General features: G+C 37.6%; 1 protein-coding gene across 1 annotated transcript in view; it reads left to right on the top strand.

Annotated features, from left to right (window-relative positions):
• The window catches only part of ATRNL1 (attractin like 1), a 678126-nt gene that overhangs the window by 462988 nt on the left and 206059 nt on the right, over window positions 1-9079 (top strand). The window lies entirely within an intron of this gene.

Below are 9079 nucleotides of genomic sequence, written 5' to 3'. Positions count from 1 at the left end.
TATGGCTATCAAAATGTGGTTAACTTTGTGGTATACCTTTAAGCTATTTTTGACTAATGATGATCCTCTCAAGAGTGGACTTTGCAAACTACTGAGCCACTGTGCAGTAGATTTTTGCCCATACTTTAAATTATCAATCTGAGCTAGTGAAACATATTCCAAAAGTAGATTCAGACCTGTGGGTCACTTCTGTAAAGTTTAAACTGAAACCTATAGCATATTCCTCATGCCACTAACATGGGAGCCATCAATTACCAGTGCAATAATAAGGCATATGCATAATGTATTCCAACCTACAAAGAGACTGTGTCTCCAGTATTGTTTCCCCTTTTCTTTTACAAAAGATGTAGACTGGCATTTGCATTGATTAGTCCAAAGAAAATTGGATGCTGGAATGCAGGTATCCAATTCCAGCTGTTTGTGTAACTGCAAGCACAATGATTGTTAGTGACGGCATTCCACGTTATGACAACCTGTGTGAGACATCTGTGCCTAGCCATATAGACATCTTTCACTCTCTTTTCACATCTCAAGATATTGTTGAGTTTTCAAAAATGATTCTGTGACATTAAGAAGTATGATAGAAATCTTTTCTCCTTATCATTTTCTTGGAATAATCATCCATTCTTTATTAAACGGAGGCCCATATGTTTCAGGAGTGCTTCCTGTTACTGCCTAGTTGAGGCTTTGATTTTATGCTGATATTGTGACAGGATATTTTTTGAAAAAAATCTTGCTGGGAATTTGATCAAAAATGCAATCTCAATGGCTGTCCAGACTCAACATTAGTTTTCACTCAGCATGAGAAGAAGGCACCAATGGAGCCCTTGCTGTGTTTAGTGAAGGAAAATACATATGTACCAAATTTCCATCTTTGTACAAAACTAATTCCCTCTTTTCTTTAGCTAATCACACATGAATCCAAAGAAAGAGATGGAGAGATAGGAGAAGAGGACAGACTTATCATAAAGACCTTTACATTCCATGCATTACCATCATCATCAAAATAGTTTATTGTACAGGTCCAAGTCCATGACAAAAAGCACCACATACATACAGTATACATTTGGAGCAACAGGCAGCAAAGATGCTAAACAGAAACCATAAGCATGCTCCCACAAAGAGCAAAAACAATGCAAAGCAAGTTTACAATAATTAAAGTACATTTTCGGAGAGGGTCTGGTTATCCCGGCAGTTGATGGCAATTTTATCTAACTCTTTTTGATCTTTTTTGCAGAGAGAGCAAAAAGGTCTACTTTGTAAGTTACGTAGTCATTTGTGTCACTCAGCCGAAACTGCACTGTTTCTGCAATAGAGTTCCCTTTACCTTGTGTCATCAAAGGATTCAGGTGTCTTTCTCTTGGATCACTACACAATGGGCAGACCAACAGATAATGCACAATGTCTCCTACCAGACATTGACTACAACTACATAGTCTGTTTTTCCATGGCACATTATGGTAGCAACTATCTAACACTGCGGTAACATTACTTGAAATTGCAGCTCAGTGAAGGCAATTTTTAAGGAAGGTGGCTTGAGCTTAATCAGAATCTGGCACTGACCACTGCTTTTAATAATCTATGCAATAGCAACGGCCAGTTACTATATTGTATTGTTGAAGACTTTCATGGCTGGAATCACTGGGTTGTTGTAGGTTTTTCAGGCAATATGGCCATGTTCTAGAAGCATTCTCTCCTGATGTTTTGCGTACATCTGTGGCAGGCATCCTCGGAGGTTGTGAGGTCTATCATCAGACCTCACAGCCTCTGAGGATGCCTGCTATAGATGCAGGTGAAATGTCAGGAGAGAATGCTTCTAAAACATAGCCATATAACTCAAAAAAACTACAACAACCCGGTTACTATATTTTTCATTTATGTACATTCTACAGAAATGCTCAAGGCTAATTTTTCACAATACATCACAATACTCTAAGTATAATCCCTCTGTTATGGTGAAATCGTAGGTGTGTTACTCTTGTTACCATGCAAGGAGGAACCAAGTCAAAGTTTACATCCCCATATTTCTTTCTGCCAAATTTGATCACTCTCCTTCCTGTTTTTCCAGCCGTTGGATATTTCAGTGATTATCCTGATGCAGATGCAGGACATATTGAGCAAAAGACAGTACTGTAGTTAAATTTTTACTATTAAAAGTTTGCTGCTTCCAAAACTTCCAAATTATTGATCAGTTTATTACTTTACTGTAAACTCATTAAAGTATTCTGTGCAACTGGGATTTTTGTTTCTGAAATCTTGCCTATAAACGGTTGCATTCAGTTAGTGACCTTTTTCTTCATACAAAGCAGATTACAAAACGTTGCAATCTCTCTCTCTTTCTCTGCTCCTAATCCTGTTTCTTTCTACTTGAGTACAATACTGAATGCAAGCAAAAAGAGCCAAGTGTTTTTCTTCTGTGTGTGTGGTCAGTGGTGAGTTCATTGGTGGCTTAATCTTTTTAAAAATCCCGTTTCACTTCTTAAAAGCCTTTCTAAGTTGAGTGCCCTCTACAGAGCCACACACAGCAGTTTCAAATGTAATGGAGAATCCATGCTACAAAAGAACCTTGTGAATGTGAGAGTTAATTTAATTGAATTTGATGAATAGAAGAGGGGAATCACAGAGCTCAAACTCTTTTCCACTGTAAGATTTAATGTAGAACGTCCCTTGGAGTTTACACTAATGACCCAATTGGAAGCCTCTGTAGATTTTCGAATTGGTCTTTTCATCTCTTGTCCTTCTCGGGCTTGCCATTTATGAGCAATTGCTTTACACAAGCTACACAAATCTAATATAGCATATATATATAAAAATGAGATCAGTCAGTGGCCCTGCTATATTTTCCATGGAGTTCAAACTGGAATTACCACCCACTGTTTCATAATTCTGGCAGTATTATGCTGAGATATAGTACTCTATTTCATATTGCCCTCTATTTGTGATTTTTTTCATCTGGCTTTCGCACTTTATCCATTAGCCCTGTTTTCACAACTGATTTGCACCCAGCCTGCTCAAGCCCAGAAACTGTTTACTATTTCAGGTCATTGGTTGGTTGCTCAGTGGTTGTTTTTATACTATGTTATAATGTTATTTGTTTTATATTGTTTTATGATGTTGTTTTATAATGGCGTTCCATGCAGTCATACTGGCCACATGACCTTGGAGGTGTCTACGGACAACGCTGGCTCTTCGTCTTAGAAATGGAGATGAGCACCAACCCCCAGAGTCAGACATGACTGGACTTAATGTCAGGGGACAACCTTTACCTTTACCTTTTTTATCTATTCTAGTGTGTTATATTTTAACTATGTTGATTGGGTTTGTCCCCATGTAAGCCACCACGAGTCTCTTTGGGGAGATGGAGGCAGGATTAAAAAATAAAGTTATTATTATTATTATTATTATTATTATTATTATTATTATTATATGCTCATTGTGACAAATTGCCTACCTTTAGACCAGAGTAAGCTCAGGAATTAGACCCAGTTTTTTTGGCAGCCATTTTGTGTAGTGCCTGGAAGTAGCCATCTTAGGTTAGTCATTTCCTAGTGGAGGTGGAGCTTAGAAGCAGCCTAGGGAGAAATGTGGAGAACCCTTGTGATTGGCTGGGAGAAAGTGGGCAGAGATTGATTGAAGTGCAGAAAAAAAGAGCCTTGAAGAGAGCTTTTTGAAATCTGACAGTTAGTCAGGTTCTGGGTCTTGAAGAGTTAATTAGGTTCTGGGTTTTGAAAAAGACAGTAAGGTTTTGGTGTTTGAAGGAGAGAGTTAAGAAAAGGAGAGTGGAAGTTAGTGAAGCCAAAGAGTTAGTTAGAGAGTTTAGAAAGCTATTAGGGAAGAACAGCTGGTATAGTGATTTAAACAGATCCCAGGAAAAGGACTGTTTGAAGTAAAAGGATTCTAGTCAGGAAGAAGTCTTGCTAGTTTCCTGAGAGAGTTAAGAGTTGTTATTGGAAACCAAGTACTGACCTGTTTTAAAGTAACTAAATAAGTTTCATCTCATTCTTGCAACCGTTACGCTTAAGTGCCTGTGTTTGTGAAAACCACACAAATAAACATCTTTGTTCTTTGTTATCAAACAACTGTCTCAGTGTGCCTCTGTGTGAAGAAGTTCCATAGCAAGTTAGGGAAACAGAGTTTCCAGATTGGTGGCAACAAATACTTTGAAGACTTCAATCATATCCACCTCAGTGTTCTGCGCCCTGAGTTCGAATTCAGCACCATCCAGCTTACTTTTAAATCTTTGGTCAAACAACAACTGAAAACCCCTTTTGACTTTGGTGGTAGCCCGATTCCATAGGAAAAGCTCCTCAGAATATTGTATATTGGTGGCAGAGTCTCTGCAGCCTCCAAATAAACAAACAAACAAACAAGCAAGCAAACAAACAAATAGGTCTCGATATACTCATTCATCTAAAATCTATATAATTTTGGCAATATTTTTTCTTTAAAAATATTCTAAATCCATAATCCCAAACAATATAGTTTTCATTTTATTACATATTTACTACATTTAATTGTCATGCAAACAAAGCCAAGCCTTTATCTGCCTCATTTAATCTGGAGCCACTTTTAGGAAATGGGGGGGGGGGGGGATACAAAATGAGAGGTTTTTAGATTTAGCTGCATGGTTTGGGAAACTGAAGATCCCTATGCACTTAGAATAAGTAAACATAACCACTCATAAATAAACATAACCACCCAAGTGTTAAAGCAGTAGCACTTGGGAATTAAGACTGGCAGCCTGAGAGATATAAATTAGTATGCAGATGCTTTCAAATACAAATGACAGGGTTCTGGAAATTATTTATTTATTATTTTGCATATTGCAACCTAGGCTTTCCATCTTAAACAATAATTCCAAAACCAGCTGTCAGATTTTTAAAAATTCAATAAAATTATAGGATTTTTTTTAAAAAAATGAGATAAAATTAGCAGAGTACAAAATACAACCACAAAGCATTGCAATTTCAGAGACAGCAGCAAGAGAAAATAGAGTAATTTTTGGAGAATATGAACAAAATGAACTGCTAGAAACCTACAATCTCCATAGTTTTTCCTAGATCAGGCTTCATTATAGGCCCTCATTGTGACTTGAGCATACCTTCAGGAATTAGGCCCTATTTACACTGTCATATAATGAAGTTTGAAACTGCACCATATGGCTAGTGTAGACTTGTGTAAAGCGGTTATTCAGGTCAGCTAATAGCATTCAGTGCCAGAAGCATTTACACTGTATAAATAGTGCTGTTTGACACCACTTTGACTATCATAGCTCAAGGCTGTGGAATCACAGAAGTTGCAGCTTGCAAGGTCTTTGGACTTCTCTGTCAAAGTGTGCTGGTGTCTCACCAAACTACAACTTTCATGATTCGATAGTTTGTGTCATGGCATTTAAAGTAGAGTGGGACAAAATAGATCTGCCAGTTTGCAAAGCAAAGTCCCCAGGACCAGCTTTTGAAGCTTCCTAGGAGTGGAATTACTGACTCCAGTTCCCACTGTACCAAAAAAATACTCAGTAATACATAGTGGTATTCACTCTCACTCTCTTTCCCTTGATTTAAGTCATCTAAATGACTTTCAACAACTTCCCTAAGTGAGAAATGAGATCAACATACTGTGCCTTTTGATTATTACTGTATATACTCTAAGCCGACCCGAAAATAAGCCAAGGCACCTAATTTTACCACAAAAAACTAGGAAAACGTATTGACCTGAGTATAAGCCAAGGGCGGGAAATGCAGCAGCTACTGGTAAATTTCAAAATTAAAATAGATATCATTAAAGTACATTAATGGAGGCATCAGTAGGTTAAATATTTTTGAATATTTACATAAAACAGTAATTTAAGATAAAACTGTCCAACTCTGATTAAACCATTATTCAATGTAAACATGTTTACATATCCTTGTAATAATAATAGAGTAAAATAATAAATGTAATAATATTAGAGTAAGATGATAAATGTAATAATAATAACAAAATAAAATAATCAATGTAATAATAATAATAATGGAGTAAAATAATGTAAATATAAAAATAATAAATAGAGTAAAATAATACATGTAATAATAATAACAACAACAATAATAATAACAGTAAAAATAATAAATACCTTAAAGTTGAGTATAAGCAGAGGGGGCCTTTTTCAGCCTAAAAAAGGGCAGAAAAAAGGACAGAAAAAGTATATGCAGCAGTGTATACAGTGCCTGAGAAAGCATTTTTGCTGATTGTCCACCCCATACATTCTCAAAACAAAACAAAAAAAACATAGGATAGGATGCATGAGGTCAAAGGGAAGTACAGAAGTTTCAGTGTTTAATAGTAATACAATACTCTATTGAAGCAAGGCCTTGAGGGTTTTTTTTTTTTTTTGGTAAGTTGTGTATAAAAAGAGGCAACTGTCTTCAAATGCATTAGACTAGAATAGTCTTACTTAAACTATCTGGAAGCACTAGGGAGGTATATAAATGTACAACATTTATATGATCATATCTAAAATGTAAGTGTGAAATTAGTGACACGGTGCATTCAAAAATACTAAGAAGAAAGATTGGTTTATTTTTCTGGAAATATAAATTTGACCTGCAATTTGTTCACTGTGATATTCAAGAATAAATGTAAAACACATCCAGTAAAATTAGTCTTTGATTGGAAAGACATTGTGATTGAGCTCATGCGATTATTTTGTGCAGTTTAAGTAATATGTCAGGTCATTGTAACGAATCAGTAATTTATCTTATTATGGTCATTTGGTACTTGCTGTCTTATTCTTCGTGTGCTTGAAGGATATTTGGGCAATTGATGGGAATCGTATTTTTATATCTACATGACCTAACCTAAAAGAAAATTATTGGTAAAGGGAGAATTTATTGGAAATCAATTGAAAATCCTAGCAATGTCTTTCATAGTCTTGTACACTCCAATCTAAATCAGAATTGCTTGAGAGCTCATTTCCTAGAATATGAGTGTGAAATTAGTGACCTGCTGCATTCAAAAGTACTGAATTAAGTTTGATTAGCTTTCTATTAATCATAGATAATACTTCAGGTTGTATCCAGTTTAGGGATAAGGGGGAAAATCTGTATGCTGCATTCCTCAAACTATCCAACCACATTTTTGTGTAGCAGTCTAGTGGATATTTGTTGGATGGTAAACCTTCAGATTAGTGTCAGCTGAGGTTATAGACTATACATTGATATTGCAAAATGGCGTTCCTTATATAAAATGGCAAACTCAAGGTTTGCTTTCAACATTTTCGTTTTAAAGAGTTAATCAGAGCTCTCTAACCTAACTTGATTTTCAAATTTAGCATGTAGCAGTTTTACCCAGTGTAAATCTACCCCCAAGCAGTGCCAAATCCAGGGCCAGACACTCTGGGACAATATCAGCTCTGCTAGAGTGGCCCACATCTCGTCCTCTCCATGTTGTTGCCACTGCACCGATCTAACCATGAAGCTCCAGCCAAGCTCCTGACAGTTACAGGCACTTTTGCTGATGTCAGAAAGGATGGCCACATGACCAGTAAGAAAGAGAAGGAGATCCACCTTTCTTATTGTGGATTACATGGGCATCCCATTCTAACATCAGCAGAGGCACCAATGACAACAATGAGCTTGGTGGGAGCACCATAGCTGGCTAGAGCACAATTCCCTGTAATGAGCATAGGGAAAGGGTGATGTCTAGCCTGAACAGTAGATTGTCGGAGCCCTGTTGGTGCAATGGATTAAACCCTTGTGCTGGCAGGACTTCTGACTGAAAGGTAAGAGATTCGAATCTGGGGAGCAGGGGGTTTTTTTTCGGGTAAGGAGGGACTTGAGAAACTGCAAGCTGATTCTGGTGTGAGAAAATTGGCTGTCTGCAAGAACGTTGCCCAGGGGATGCACAGATGTTTGATGTTTTACCATTCTGTTGGAGGCTTCTCTCATGTCCCCGCATGGGAAGCTGGAACTGATGGAGGGAGCTCATTCACACTCTCCCTGGATTCGAACCTTTGACCTGTCGGTCTTCAGTTCTACTGGCACAAGGGTTTAACCCATTGTGTCACCGGGGGCTCCAGGAAGCAGGGTGAACTCCCATCTGTGACAGGCATCTCCATACGGGGACATGAGAGACGCCTGCCACAGCATGATAAAACATCCAGGCGTCCCCTGAGCAAGCAATTCTATCACACCAAAAGCAACTTGCAGTTTCTCAAGTCACTTCACACACACACACACATACACACACAAAGCAGATTGGTCTGAATTGGAAGGTATATTCCACAGGATATCCAGCAAACTCCAGAGTATCATCTGACTTTAAATCCCTCATAACTCTTTTGGAATGAGTACAGTATTATTTGCCAGTGTAGAAAGCCCCCATGTTTTAGTAGTGACCAGGAATGCATTTGGACAATTAAACTAGTACCAATTGTGCATGTTCTTAGAGAAATTGAAGCAAGCCATGGTAACACATACATAATTACATTCTGTTTGGATTACTCTAGTACACTTTTTATGGCACTGCCATTATAAAGTACAGGCAGTCCCCAAGTTACAAATGGGATACGTCCTATAAGTTTGTTCTTAGATTAAATTTGTTTGTTAGTCGGAACAGGTATCTTTTAAAACAGTAACTCCAGATAGATAGATAGATAGATAGATAGATAGATAGATAGATATGCCCTGGATAGCATAGGGAGAGTAAACAGCCCTGTGGTGTTTGTTTTGCTGTCTGTGCCCCTATTCAGAAAATTTCTCCTCGCTTTCTGTCCCCATGATAATTGGATTTTGAAAATGTTGGTTTGTTGTTGAAACAAGGATTGGTGATAAAGCTTCAGTTGAGACACATTTTCCCCATGATAACTCTTTCAGAAGTGCCTTTTCCTTTCTAGGGGTAGATTTCTCTCATGTTCTGTTGTCTTACTCCCATTCTTAACTATGGGTCATTTGTAGTTTTGATGTTTGTAAGTTGAGCACTGCCTGTGTTAAGAAAATTCGATTTGCCCAGACTTCTACAGGCAGGTTGTTAATTGGTGCCAACCAAAGGGAGTCCACAATTTCCTTGTTGAAACAGCTTCACTGCATACTAGTCTGTTTCT

Source organism: Anolis sagrei, chromosome 3 (genome assembly GCF_037176765.1).
Source record: "Anolis sagrei isolate rAnoSag1 chromosome 3, rAnoSag1.mat, whole genome shotgun sequence".
Lineage (NCBI taxonomy): Eukaryota > Metazoa > Chordata > Lepidosauria > Squamata > Dactyloidae > Anolis > Anolis sagrei.
The sequence above is the reverse complement of the archived record's forward strand: the minus strand, read 5'-3'. Positions and strand labels throughout refer to the sequence as shown.